The sequence below is a fragment of the Hippopotamus amphibius genome, chromosome 1 (genome assembly GCF_030028045.1).
Source record: "Hippopotamus amphibius kiboko isolate mHipAmp2 chromosome 1, mHipAmp2.hap2, whole genome shotgun sequence".
Classification (NCBI taxonomy): domain Eukaryota; kingdom Metazoa; phylum Chordata; class Mammalia; order Artiodactyla; family Hippopotamidae; genus Hippopotamus; species Hippopotamus amphibius.
In genome coordinates, this window is record NC_080186.1 from 14718348 (window position 1) to 14732831 (window position 14484).

The 14484-nt window shown below is 50.0% G+C and overlaps 1 protein-coding gene across 2 annotated transcripts in view; it reads right to left on the reverse strand.

The window, feature by feature from the left end:
* The window catches only part of CAPZB (capping actin protein of muscle Z-line subunit beta), a 132947-nt gene that overhangs the window by 58708 nt on the left and 59755 nt on the right, over window positions 1–14484 (reverse strand). The window lies entirely within an intron of this gene.

Below are 14484 nucleotides of genomic sequence, written 5' to 3' on the forward strand. Positions count from 1 at the left end.
TACTCTGGCTGCAGAGGGCGAGGCGGGGCAGGTGAGGGGATACAGGCATGGAGGTCCAGAGGCTAGCGGGGTCATCCTGTGATCTAGGGTGGGGTAGCAGCAAAAAACGTTCACTGGACTGCTCTAAGATGAGGATAAACACACCTTCGGCTGACAGGCTGGATGCGGGTGGGCACCGCTCCTTCTAAGTGACCACTTTGGGCACAGGGAACACTGCGTCCGCTGGCCTCCAGCAGCCTGAGCTGCCCCCGCGGCCGCGGGGGCCTGCCGCTCTCCTGGACCCCCAGCCGTCACACGCCTGCGTACTAATGCCTTCACTGTCAAGACCCACGAGGTGAAGCTCTAGAGGTGCTGGCGCTTAGACTGAGGAGACCTGAGCACGCCTCACTGCCCCTTCCTGGCTGGGCGACGGCAGCACCTCCTAGAGGATGATTAGGAAGCACTCACCCACCGGCCGGGCCAACTGGGAACAGCAGGCCACTCTCACAAGGGGCACACTCCTCCTTAAAAGGACAGCTGAACTGTAATGGGCAAGGCCAAGAATTCAAGCTGCTCTGTCACTGAACTTCTCCTCCACTCACTCCCTGCTGTCATCAGGGCCACAAAGAGAGCTGGCCAGCATCTTCCTTCTCGCTGTCACAGCAGTCAGCATTGACACTGAGCACTCACTTGCACCCATGCTGCCCCAGGTCCCTGGCCCACGCTACCCAATCCTCACAACTGCCCTCTTTGAGAATGAGGTAAAGTTATCAGTCTCTTCCTTGTATAAATGAGGAAGCTGAGGCACAGAGAACTGAAGTCACTTACTCAAGGTTACCTGGATATTCAGGGCACACCCAGAGGCCACTAACTCAGACTCCAGTGGTCTTAAAGACTCGCGATGACGTACTGCCTTTTTGAGTACTGTCACCTGGGGACCAGGGGCTGAGGTCTTGAGTTACATCTCAGCTTCACAGCATCTTTGTCTCCCTGCATCTCTCTGCTTCAGATGACACAGCATAGGAAGCATAATAGGCCCCCTCTCCTTGCAGAGTTTGGGGATGGGCGGGTTGATTGGATCGTTAACCAACATTTATCTAGCATCAACGGTGTGGCCAGGCACTGCGCAGGGTCTGGGGATACAGACGAGCATGGTTACGTCCCACAGGTGCTTCAAAGCCAGAGGGCCCTTGGGTGCTAATAGTACAGAATTACAGCACACGAGCAACAGGAAATGCTCTAAGCCAACCCCTGCTGCGGGACACAACTTGGAGACGTGGCTTCCCTAACATGCAATGCTGAGAAGCAGGAAGCTCAGTGAACCAGGGAGGGAAATGCTGGAGAGGCAGCAGTAGGTGAGCCACTCACAGTGCCTGGTGCACAGCCCTACTCCCAACTGTCTTCAGTGCACGCTCAGAAAGAGAGGGGAACCCACTTGTGTGAAGGATAATCATTTCCAGCCTGGGGCGAATCTCTTGAAGGGTTTTGTTCTGAACTCAGAGTGTTATTTTAGCTTCCAGTCTACAGTAATTAAGTGTGCCTGTACATTCCAGAAAGAGGGGACAGGGAGATTAACGATAATTAAATCTCTTCTGCATTTGGCTTCGAATCTCTCCTCTGAGTAGCCTGCTGTCAAATACTAGTTCCAAAGCCTCCATCTGACATAACTCCTACCACCACCATCTGTAACATCAATTCCGCTCTTAGCCTGCAGGTTTCAGTTACATAAAAGGTAACAGGCCCACCAGAACCCGAAAGTCTGGAGTTTCACAAGTGCCTCTTCTGCTCACCAAACATCCAGGGTCTGGTCAGTAATCAAGAATGGCGGGGGGGGGGGGGGGGGCGGGGGGAATGGACGGGACAGGCTGGACAGCCCCTTCATGAGGCCTCTCACAGGCAGGTTCTGCGCATGCTGTGATTGACAGCGTCTCTAATGAACCTTAATTGTGAGCGCAACGGGCCCAGGAAGGCAGCAACAGATGTGGCAAAGGGGTAACCGCAAACCGTCCAACTAATGAATAAGAAGTGTCCGGCCTGATGAGGGCCATTGACCCAAAAAAGGAGGAGGGCGGAATCGTCCCTCACCCCTGCACCCTTTCTGAAGCTCTGACTCCTTTATGCAAGCAACAGGAAGCCTCCTTCACCTCCAATCCCCCAACAAAAAAAGAACAGGGACAGTGGTGCTGCTGGGTGGTGGCAGCTGCAGCCTGGATGTGGGGACCACATGAGCGTTACCATGGACGCTTCTGTCTCCATCAGCATCTCGGCTTAAACCAAAGAAGCCCAAACAGGACGCCCTTTCAGCGTGGAAAGGGGAAAGCTACACTCTATGAAGACTACACAGCGTCTTGCTGGTGCTAATTACTGGTGCTAATTATTTGCATTCAGTCTGCTGAATGCAACATCCGCTAGTGACCTGCAGTGACAAGGAGAAAGCTGTTCCTGGGGGAGCCGTGGGCACAGCCAGCAGGCGGGAGAAGGGCAGGCGCTAGAGTGGATAGGCCTGGGGTCCCTGACGCCGCTACTTACTCATCAGCTGTGAGGCTCTGAGCAACTCACTAAATCTCTGTTTCTTCATTTGTAAAATGGGGCTATCGAAGACTAAGCTTGTGGTAAAAGTGTAAAGCATCTAGAACAGTCTCTGGCATCTGACAGTTATCAATTAAAGCCAGGAGACCAGCGTGGCTTTCATTTGTTTGCACACTGATCACATCGCACTTGTGCAAATCTGATGTGACCTCAGAATTCTGTGCAGGGACTTCTGTGGTGGCACAGTGGTTAAGAATCCACCTGCCAGTGCAGGGGACATGGGTTTGATCCCTGCTCTGGGAAGATCCCACAGCCGGGAGCAACTAAGCCCGTGCACCACAACTACTGAAGCCCGTGCACCTAGAGCCTGTGCTCCACAATAAGAGAAGCCACCGCAGTGAGAAACCCACGCACCACAACGAAGAGTAGCCCCCACTTGCCACAACTAGAGAAAGCCTGGGTGCAGCAACGAAGGCCCAACGCAGCCAATTAATTAATTAATTAAAAAAAAAAACCCTGCGCAGCTCCCCTAAGCCAGGTACTATGCTAAAGCTTTACATATACAATCTCTAGTTCTCAAGGTCAGTGTCATCAGGCCCATCTTCGAGATGGGGAAATAGAGACTGCAAGGACACACAGCTAAGATGTGATGAAGATGAGAGCAGAGTTTGGCTGGGCCTTCAGACTGCAAGGCACTCAACTGAATCACATCCCACTGCTCCTTAGAAGACATGTAGGCCTTCCGGTCTCAGGCTAAGAGTTGCCCTAAAAACACCTAACCAGGAATTTTACAGACACTTGATATCCAAGTATACGAAAGCAGGCTGCTTTAACCTGGCAAATTGCGGGGGGGGAGTCCTGTTCCAAAGGAGAGTGCAAAATAAATGGGTACTCCGCTTCTAGTCCACCCCCCAAACTTCCACTCCCTGGCTGGTGGCTCATGCATCGGGGTATGAACAGGCAGAAGCAGGTGAGATGCTAAAATAGCTTCCCCACCATGAGAAGAAGCAGACACATGAGAGGCTGAAGAGGGGACAAAAGTCATGGAACAGAGGACCACTGCCGGCTGACTGTGAAAGACCCTCAGGTGTGGACTTGGGGGTTCTCAAGCTGGAGAAAGGGGTGCTTGGAGGTTACACTGGCAACATGGAGGAGGAGGAGAAACATTAAGAGACGTGGGTTCAAGCCAGGGACGAGAGATGAGCGGCCTGGATAAGGTGAAACTGCAAAGTGAATGCGAGTGAAGGCATGAGAAGGCAGAACACTGGATAAGAGAAAGGGGTCCTGGGGCTCAGCGCTCACAGTGGGCCTGTCCTACATCATATACAGGTGGGTACCTGGGTGGCATCCCTGGATGGGGGAGTGAAGGCCATGAGGTCAAGTGACCCAGGAGGTGACAATGTCAGCTGGCTTGTCCTTGGACATTGGGATCAACCTTAAAACCCCTCGCTACGTTGTCAGACCATTCAACTACTTTGTTTAGCGTTTCTTCCCCTGGGGTTCCAAAGAGCTCTGAGTGATAACCAGGGACAGGTATGCATCCAGCGAAGTGGAGCACGGAGAAGAGTGGCTGCCCAAGCAATGAGCGAGGGGAATGGAAGAGACCCACCCCACCCAGGGAGCCCACCCCACTCCAGGGCGGACGGAGAAGCATGCTATCAGATTACCCCCATCTCTGCGGAATGACAAACGCTGTTACTAATCATGAAACCACTCAGCCACCATCTGACTCTGGCCTCCTCCGCTGGCTTTGGGGCTGCTGGTGGTGGGTTTCCCAGCTTTCTGTTCAGGGATCCCAACTTGAGAGCTCAGTGAAGGCGGGGGTGGGTGGCGGTGTTCAAGCCCATCTAAAATGCCTCAGCGGAGGGCCGTTTCACCTCCTCCCTTCCAGGTGAAACCAATCAAGTCCTTACAATTGTGTGCTGGGTCATAACACCCTGATCCCCAACCCCACTGCCCTGAAAGTCAAGGCCGGGGCTGTGTCCGACACCTGTGAAAACAGGAAGGCTACTTGGAACATCAGGGCACAGCCCCTAGGCAGGCAGAACCTGGGGTTCAGCACACAGGTCCCAGGAAGCCAGTGAAGGTAGTAAAGCATCAGTGAGCATTTGTTTAAGCACCTGTCTTTCCTGCACATGTTAGCACTCTATACACACTCCCCAGTCCTCACAACTGCCCCCAGAATGCAGGTTTCTTATCCTGACCTTGTCTACTGGAGACAACTCTGGGAGGTGCGGGAACCTGCCTAAGGTCTCAAAGCTGGAAGGTGCCATTCCAGTCGGGTCCACCTCGCTCTGCTAAGGCATGGACCTGATGGGGGTGGGGGGAGGGGGGGGGCATGTGCCAGAGGCCCCACCTGCTCGCCTCTCTCCCCAGGGTTACTATTCCGGGCAGGTCATGTGCTCACAGACCTGAGAGAAATCGATGCCTCTTCTGCCAGCAAAAGGGGACCCTGAATGTAGTGACATCAACACAAGGGTATCCATGGTGATGTTCTTTTAGTTCTGGGCAATACAACTCAGGTTCTGAGCCTGAGACCATCTGGCCCTCACTTCACAGAGGGCAAGCCAGAGACCCAGACAGACCTGCTGGTCACAGAGCAAGCTGGTGGCACCCAAAGCCACAACCCAGCCTCCTGGCTTCCAACAAGACTTGCTTAACGTGCACAGCACTTTCTCCCTCCTACTGAAGGAATTAGTTCTCTGTTTGAAAAAGCCAACAAGAAAAGCTGTATTTCTTCCCACGACACTTCACCAGTTATGAAAATCTTAACATCACACTTAGGACCACTGCCCGAAAGGATCTAGAATCCAGGTCATCTGATGTGTAGGTTACGAACCTTTCCAGGAAACCAGTGTTTTCCAAAGTGGGCTGCATCAGAGTAAGAGAAATGCTGGGTTAAAGGAGAACAGTTCTTTTCTCCCCTTTTCTTTTCTAACTGCAGGACTTCCAAGAACCTTGAGCATGACAATCTGGAGGAGAAGCTCCCAGCAGGTAATCAGAGTGTACCACGTTCCCCAACTGTTTGCTCTTTGTTCCTCAAGAGACTCAACACCAAGGTGAGCTACCAATTTCTTGAAAGTCGGGAAAAGTGTAAGTTGTATCCAGGAGGAAATAAAATGCATCCACTGAGCAGAAAGAGGGGTCATCAGTGAAGGAGACTCTCCCAGTCAGCCTATCCTCTTTTGTTTGTGGATTAGCCTTTGCACGGCCTCCTCTGTGCATCTCGCTCCGTCCCACACAGTATCTCTACCGTTCTCACTGGTGGAGGCAACAGTACACAGTGGCCAAGGGCCCTGGGCTGCTTGGGTTCACAGCTTGGCTCCTCCGCTACTGCCTGGTGACCTTCGACAAGTTGCCGAAGCCCCTGCTGCTGCTTCCACCTTGTAGGGACGGATGACAGCAACAACCCAGAAGGTGTTCTCTGAAGATTTCAGGAGATATGTCCTTTGTCAAAAGCTACAAGTATTTTTCAGAGTTTGTTCTTCACCTTGTAACTTTTTTTGGTTTAAACTTTTAAATTAAATTTGCAGACTTCAAAGCCATCAAGCTGGCATTAGCTTCTATGACTTATAAAGGCCTCCCCCACCTCAACATCAAACATCATTGATGTTTTCCCTTTGATTCTTTCTTATTTGTTTAATATTAGTTCCTTAGTCCATCAGGAGTATGATTACACGCTGTGCAATAGATATTTAACTTGTTTTCCTTTAAAACTATTAGCTGTTTCAGCAATTTTATTGAAGAATCAATTCTCTCACAGTGAAGTGTGATGATCACTTGTAATATGCCCTAAATGGTTACTTCACGGGGCCCGTTTCTGAGCTGTCGGACCGCATCTGCTCTGCCCTCGCTTCTGAGCTGCACTGGACTCCTCACGCACAGCCAACCTGCCTCATCGGAAGCCTCTTCCTAGGTGGCATGTTGTTCTGCTGTTACAAATGGGATCTTGCCCTCCCACCCCTGGCATCATAAATATTCTAACTGGCTTATGCTGGTGTGTATGCTGACTTTGGTACATTCTATTTAAAAGCAATCACTTTACTGACCCATCCCTTTAGTTCCTGCAGTGCAAGAACTTGCTTTTCCTAAAATTTTTAATTTGCTTAATTAACTGAAAGAAGAGATAGGGACACATTGCTTGGGTTTGGGCAGGATGCTTTTTTAAGGAGCACCCCACCCCCAACACACACAATGCATTCTGTGTGTGTGTGTGTGTGTGTGTGTGTGTGTGTGTGTGTATGTGTGTGTGCGCGCGTGCGCCCCAGGGGGCAGGGATAGTCACCTGTAGAAATGTTCCCCTCGGCACAGCTGCTGGAACAGCCAGGCCAGGCAGAATCGGGCAGCAGTGTCTTTGTTCATCAAACTCTGAAGGGGTTTCATACCAGAAGAGGCAGAAGAGAGATTCTAAAACTCTTTTCTCCTGAGGTACTTACAAGTCCCACGGTGACTACCCCGCCCCCACCACAAATGTCTTTTATAGTTTCACCTTAGAAGATGGTCTGGCCCTCGCAGGACCTATGAGAAATGACATACTGGCATGTCTTCATTTTTAAAGACAGCAATTCAATGGACAATACGTTGGAATCAACAGCTGGGTCTGACTGCCCTTGGTCACAGATCAGGTACAGGACTCATGGGGCACTGGGACATTCTCGGTTTCATCTATAAAAGGGGATCCTCCCACTCACTTCACAGAGTGGCTGTGGAGATTAAACAAGGTGATGGATGAAAGGTACTCAAAACAAAGCCTACATGTATCAGTGCTTCTGACATCAGACGAACCTCCATTAAAGCAATTTATTCTCCTATGTCATTCACTGGAAAAGATTTTATGAAGAATGAAAAGGGGAGAATCAAAGAAAAATTATTTCTATTTTGAACTCTGCAAGTTCCTATGAAAAATAACAGAAGCGTACTACTGGATGGCTGACATTAAAGGGGATTGGGAGACAGCTAACTTTCCAATTACCCAGCTCTGGAGAATTTCAAGCCTGCAGCCACAGTGGGTAATCGACCCTGACTGTTCTAGAATGGTCAGGACCAGTGGACATATCACTACAGTTTCCTGGAGCAAAGCTGCCTTTGTTCCCCAAGGAACAGACACACAAAAGAAAGCAGATGACTCTGTACTTTTCTCCTCTATTCATTCAGTTTCAAGTTTTAACAGGTCTGGACTGCACATTCAGGAGGCAATTCATGTCATCCTTAACTGGGTCATATGAGGGTCTATTGTTCTCCATATAACAGAACTCATCAGAATTTCACATAACTTCCAGCCATACCTATGGGGGGGGTAGGGGGGTGGTGGTCAGGTGAGGGCTCTCCAGGAAGCCCCATTTCCTCTTCCTAAGCAAATCACACCATTTAGTCCTAGTTTAAAAGGGCTGCCTAGCTCCACCTTGACATAAATCATCAGGTGGCAGGATCCTCACCTCAGCAACAGGCTGGGGCGGTGAAAGGCCACCTCCCTCTGGAGAGGCGCCCTGGGTGGGAAACAGAGAGCCGGTCCAGCACCTCGAGTCCGGGGTCCGCTTTCCCCCTCGGCCTTGCTTTAGTCACTACAGCTGCAGCCCATTCAAAGAGCAAAATGCTTGCATGAAAAGGCTCACCACAACTTTCCAAGGCATGGAGTTCATTAAAATACTGCTGGAGGCCCTTGGCTGGAATGCTTTTTCCCCTTGTAAAACAGGAACTGCAGCACAGAGTTGCCTGTAGGAAAGCTCAGGATAAGCTCAGAAACATCAGTGCCACAGACTGTGCAGGGGTCCCTGAGTAATTACCAACTATTCCATCCAATCCCCTAGGCCTGCTCCAGAGACAACATCCGGCCTGGGAGAGAGAGCTTCCCTGCGGACCCCACCACACACGCAGGAGTGGAAGCCAAGTGCCCCAACTCCCAACAGAAACACACAGGGAACTTGCCCGGGTACCAGCGAAGGCCCCCTCCTCGCCTGGGCCTGGTGGGGCTGCAAAGCCCTGAACCCAGGGTGGGGAGCCCCCCTCCCCTCAGCTACCGGGGGCCTGACAGCAGGGAAACTAAAGGCTGTGGGGGGCCCAGTTACAAAGCCCAGCTGAGCATCTCCAAACAAGGTCCCAGAGCACCAGGGGGTGGGGGTGGGGGTGGGTTGTCCTACTTCTTGGAGCACCAACTTGACTGAAGGGTTCGGTGAAGAAAGAATTCTTTCTCTGTTAAAATGTCTTGCATGTGAGTATGTTATGAACTGGAATGCAAATTTTTTTAGAAGACAAAACATAAAATTCCCTGCTAGAGGCAGCCACTTTTGGCTTTGCCCTCAAAACTCCAAAGGTATGTATTTGTCCTCCTCAGGAATACTCTGTCAGGAATCTCTGGGGAAAGAGTCTGAGACACAGTAAGAGGTCAGGTGAAAGGTGGCCAGCAAGGAGGCAGAAGAGAGGGCAAAACTCATCGAAGGGCCGGGACCACTTTTACTCAAGAGCGAAGACAACTGTGCCTGCTGTGATCTGGGAGAGATACAGCCTGCAAAGCTGGCGTGGCCAAGCCCTCCTCTGTCCAGAAAATTTTGCCTGAATTCCCCACTAAAGGTCAGCTCTGCAGAGCCTGGCCTTGCGTCTCGTGCCCCTGGCACCCAGGATGGTGTCTGGCACAGAGAGATGCTAAACGCTTGTAGGAAGAATAACTCAGGTCTGCAACTCCTGACAGTCGTCCTCAGAGCTGATTAGGGCTGAGAGGATCCAGCCAAGGTCATTCTTACCACGCATCAAGCATCAAGCTCTTGGATCCCTGCATTTATCCCCGGGCTGAGCCCCATGGTAGTAAATGCTGACGGAACCCATTCACTTTTCACCTACTCAGTCTAAGACCTCTTCGGGAAGAAGACATTTTTAAATGTCGTCTTTGAAATAAAGGAGGAAAATATGCTGGTACGAGACTGTTTTAAACGGTGACGGTAACGGGGAAAACCAGGCAAGAAGAAAACACAGGCGTGGGTCCTCTTGACCACAGATGAACCAGATCACGTCTGGCCTTGAGGTCCCCAAGGGCGGCGGCGGCATCTGGGTCTCCAGGCCCAGTACATCTTCATCCCCTGGGGACAGAACTGAGTTTGACGCTTTACTCCACACAGCTGTCACTGGGAAACTCATTTCCAGATTTCCTGGGTTCAACTATTACTGAAAACTATTTCAACTATTACTGCAAACTAACAATGCTTAGCATAGATCAGATAGATAATCAATGATATTAATGACCGTTAAATATCAGCCTCAATTTCAATCACAAAGGTGTGTGCGCTTGGCTCCATGAGCTGCTTCCCGCACGGAGAGCAGGGTCTTGGCAACACAAGCTGGAGGTCTCCACTCACTGGTTCACAGAGCCCCCACGCCTAGGTGCACCCCGTGCACGCCAGCCTTCTCGTCTGTCAAGTGGGAATCTCCCTGCGGACCTCGCACTACCTACAGGTGGACAGTTTCTGCGAGCTGTTCAAAGTACAGGCACTGCTGAGGCTGGCCATTTCTATTTCTGGAGGGCAGTTCTGGCTGCTGAAAAGAAATATGCTGAAATGAAAACCAATCAAGTTCTCAATTTCCTGCTCAGAGCATCAGGATGGCTCTTCCACGTCTAACCCACAGGCCTGGCGGGATGGCCTGGGTGCTTTCCCCCTCACTGGAGTAAAGTCTGGGGACACCCAAGAGCTGGACCTTCGGGTGACTATCAGCAAAGCAGGGAGAAGGAATTAAAAAATGAAGTGACCGTTTGCGAGCAAAGACTTTTCTGCTTGGTTAAACAGACTTAGGTCTATTTTTGGTTTGCTCTTAAAAAGGCAAAGGACGGCGGCCTGCTGGGTGCCAATTTGCAGAAACAAACTCCTTCCTCAGCTCAGGGCTCAAAATACACCCCAGCGGAGAAGTTTCATCTCTTGCTGCCAGTGTGCAGAGTAAAGCCACAGAAGGTCAAAGTTTAGGAAGCTAAGGGAGCATCTTAACGTCACATGATTCTTGGCCCACAAGGACCTCTGGGTATTTCTGAAACAGCTTAACAACAGATTTCGGCTGGCTTCACTCTAGCACAATGGGATTAATATGTAATAAAATGATGTTTTGGCCATCTGCAAAGGAAGGTCATTTCCCACCAATCAGAGCACACTTCATAATCCCAAGCAGCAAAAGCTCTGACGGTGGAAAGAGAAAAGAAAAGAAAACCTATCCGGCATGATAAATCGGGCGGCCTCGGTCTCGCTGCCAGACACAGGCCGCATTTCTCGTTAATACTCAGCTGGAATTGGACCACTCCTGGGCCGGAGAAATCCCCCCACACTTTCTCTGGCTCCGACATCTAAGCGAGGCCATTGCCTTCATAGGGAATGCTGGCAAATCCGAGCGTTCTCGTCACTCTTAGAATTGGAGACTTTTCTGGAAAACAACCACCACCTACCTCCCCGTCATTATTTGAGGCAGGTGAGCAAGGCATTATTTGAGGAGTGAATGCAGGGTGCACTGGGCCAGTGCGCGAGCTGCTCTGAAAACATCTGACTGATCCCAGATCGCACGGAAAAAAGGCCCGGATGCACTGCTTCTAGACGGACCCATGACAGGGCGAGTTTTCTAAGATGACAGCTGGAGGGAAGGAACTAAAACTACACATGGATTTCAGAGCCACAGCAGTACACTCAGCACGAACCGACTCTTACAGGAATGAAAGAATCTTGCAAATCCAGTAAAAAAAAAAAAAACAAAAAACAGAACAAAACAAAAACCTGTCATTCCCAAGGAAAATGGAAGAAAAAGAGCAGTGATGAAAGAAAAACATTCAAAGGAGTAAGTTCCAGGACTACAAAACCAGCCCAAATGCTCCTTATACATTACAGTGCATAGCAGGGGCCGCAGCTGGCTTCTGAAGCATGTCAATATAGTTTTAACAAGGCACGCCTCACCAGACCCTAATTCAGTGAAGAGTCAGGCTCCGTTTCCATTTCGACACTCATCATACTTCAAATTAAAAAATTAATGAGAATACCAACTCCCCAGTCCGTTCTGGATGAGGGGCATCCATCATGGCCTCTCGTTCAGCCTCTGGAGGTAGACGGGGCCCAAGGCTGGTCCCGCACAACCTGGCGAGGGGAAGCCGGCGCCTCCCCAGCCCCTCACGAAGCAGCGGACCAAAGCGAACTGCACATCCTAAGTGGCCCAGCTTGAAGTAGGGAACGTCTTTCAAGTCTCTGGTTTTCTTTTTAACTATGTGAGCTTTAAATTGTTTTCCATAATACATCTATATTTTAAATATCTTAGATTAGTAATGAATTACATTATTTAACATTTTTCCCCCAAACAGGAAAGACAGATCAGGGAGACGCACCATATTTAATCTGTCGCTCTGAGTGTAAGTGATTCGACCTAAAGGTACCCAGCAGTGACCCCAGCAGGAGGATTCCTGCTGCTGCTTAGCTGGCCACAGCACCACCCTGCTTCCTCCTCGGAGTCTACATCATCCGATAAAGGTGAATTGGTCATATGCGCATTAAAGGGGTGTTGTGAAAACTAGACAAGATGACAGACAACACAAACAGCAGCTCCAGCTTGGGCCCGAGAACACAGCAGACGTTCAACAAATGGTAGCTGTCGACCCCACAACCTACGTCTGCCTCCGTCCCCTCTCCAGTCACATTCCACAGATGGCAAAGTTACAAGTGGGAAAACAGTGCATTCTGACAGCAATCTTTGGGATGCCACTTACTACACATCGCCCATCAGGGACAGACACAGTGCAGGAAGTCAACCTGGGTCTAAGTGCCCCCCTGCCATCTAAACCTTCAGGATGATCCTCTCACCCAGTATTACATGGCCAAGGTGAAGGACCGCTCCTGACCTCTTTCATTCACCATCAGTGCTGCAATCTCCCTGCTGAGCCCAAGTAAAATTGGCATATACAGCAACTGGTGTACCAGTTGACCAGGTCTGCACAGAAGCGGCTACACACACATCTCTGCAGCAGTGATGAGGGAGTCAGAGAGAAATGCCACAGCTAGAGGAAGTTACTTCAGCTGCCTACGAACACAACAGCCTGTGAAACACCAAGAAGACTGCTGAGAAAAACCTGTTCATCATCTCTTACTTCTGTGTTTGGTCTATTTCTAAAATACAGTAATAACTCAATCGCCAAACTAAATTCACACGCAGGCAGGCACACGGTCATGCCCAGTGGAAGAGCGGCAGCAGCCTCTGCAGCTGACCAGATGAGGGCCCTGACCCTACCCGCAGCTTCTGCCCACCCCCTTCCACCTCTGATCACTCAAAACTCTCCAACCCAGAAAAACAAGCCACCCAGCACGTCCCGGGTGCTACCCGACAGGCCTGCTGAGAACGAAACGAGGCCACGCAAGGAAACCGCTTAGCACAATGCGCTGTGTACAAAGTGCAGGCTGTGGGCTGATGGCGACAGTTGCACATCCAATCCAAGCCCTCCTGCTGGCTTCCTAGAACACCTCCGGACCTATCCAACTTCATATTCCATCATTTCCCAGCAAAGCCCATTTCTCTGACTCACACTTCACATGCCCATCCAATGTTTGAGCCTATGTTTAAATATTAGGATCTTTCACATAAAACTCCAAATGTACGTATGGCACCCCCAGAGAAATCTGAAAACAAGCCACAGAGAATCAGAGCCCCCAGGGCAAGAAGTGATAGGAGCAAAGGGCCTGCTGGCCAGACCTCTTTACATCAAGGCCACTTCAGCCATCTATGCCGCGCCCCCAGGCTCAGAGTGTGGGATTCCTGATTCCAAGCATATGGTCGGTTCATTTGCATCACAATTCAGCCTTCTGTTCTTTAATACTCATCTGCTGAGCCAGGACCCATCACAGTTTCTATCCACCTTCTCTTCACTTCCATCACAAGCACCTGGAGCTGGCTTTATCATCAGGGCTATTTACCTCCAGAAACCTCCTCCTCCTCACTTCCTGAATTATTACATGGAAAAGAGAGCAAGTTCACAACTGCATCCACAGGCTAAACTCTGTTCACACAGCTGCCTTTCACTGGGAGTCTGTGTCTCTATAAATACACAAACAGTTGCACAATGGACCTTGTAGACTGCTGCGGGGAGTCTTCTCTGTGAAGGACAGGAGTCTCCTGCAGTAATGTTCTCCCTAGTCAAACTGTTCTGAAGGCATACAATGGAACTAAATATACCACTTCAGCATATGAAAAAGTTTTCGAGCTACTATTTTAAAAGACATCTAATTAAGGAGCAATGCCTGGCAACTGATAATTACATCCAAGAAGCTGGGGGACACAGTGAAAAGAACAGACTACGATCTAGGAGGGCTCAGGTTCCGACCCAGAGAGAACTCACCGGCCAAATGATCTAGTAACTCAGCTGGCCCTCGGGGCCTGATTTTATTTTACTTCTTTTCATTATTTCCCATAGCTTTATAGGTGTTTTTGAATACTTTGAACATTTTAAAATAACATTATGGTGCCAGTTAATCTCTGGCATCATTTTGAGACCAATCATTCCATATATACACACACACATGAATAACAAATAAATATTTTAAAAATAGATGTGATGAGCTCTTTAAAAACCCGTTTTTGTGTTTTATGCCATTTCAAGCTAGAAGTGAAGACACTAAAGCATTTGAGAGGCTAGATCTTTGTCCTGCTTTGGCTGGAGAAGCTTCCACAATGGCAAAGAGACTAGTAAAAGCCTGGAACCAGGCACTGCTGAATGCCTGCTGGAGATGTGTGGCCTCTTCTTCCCCGGGGCCTAAAGGTAAGCTTCTAGAAAGTGAAAACAAGGCAGCTGGGGGAAGGGGACAGGTAGTACCAACTTCAGAGCTCCTGTCCTGGGCTTTATTAACACAGGTGGCACTGAAAGAATGACAACCACAGGAACCTCATCTCCTCTCTGGAGGAATCTCACAACCCAGTGGTGGCATCTGGGTGGAGACAGAGGAGGCTTGCTGTGTGGTCTGAATTCTGCGTGGAAAGGGT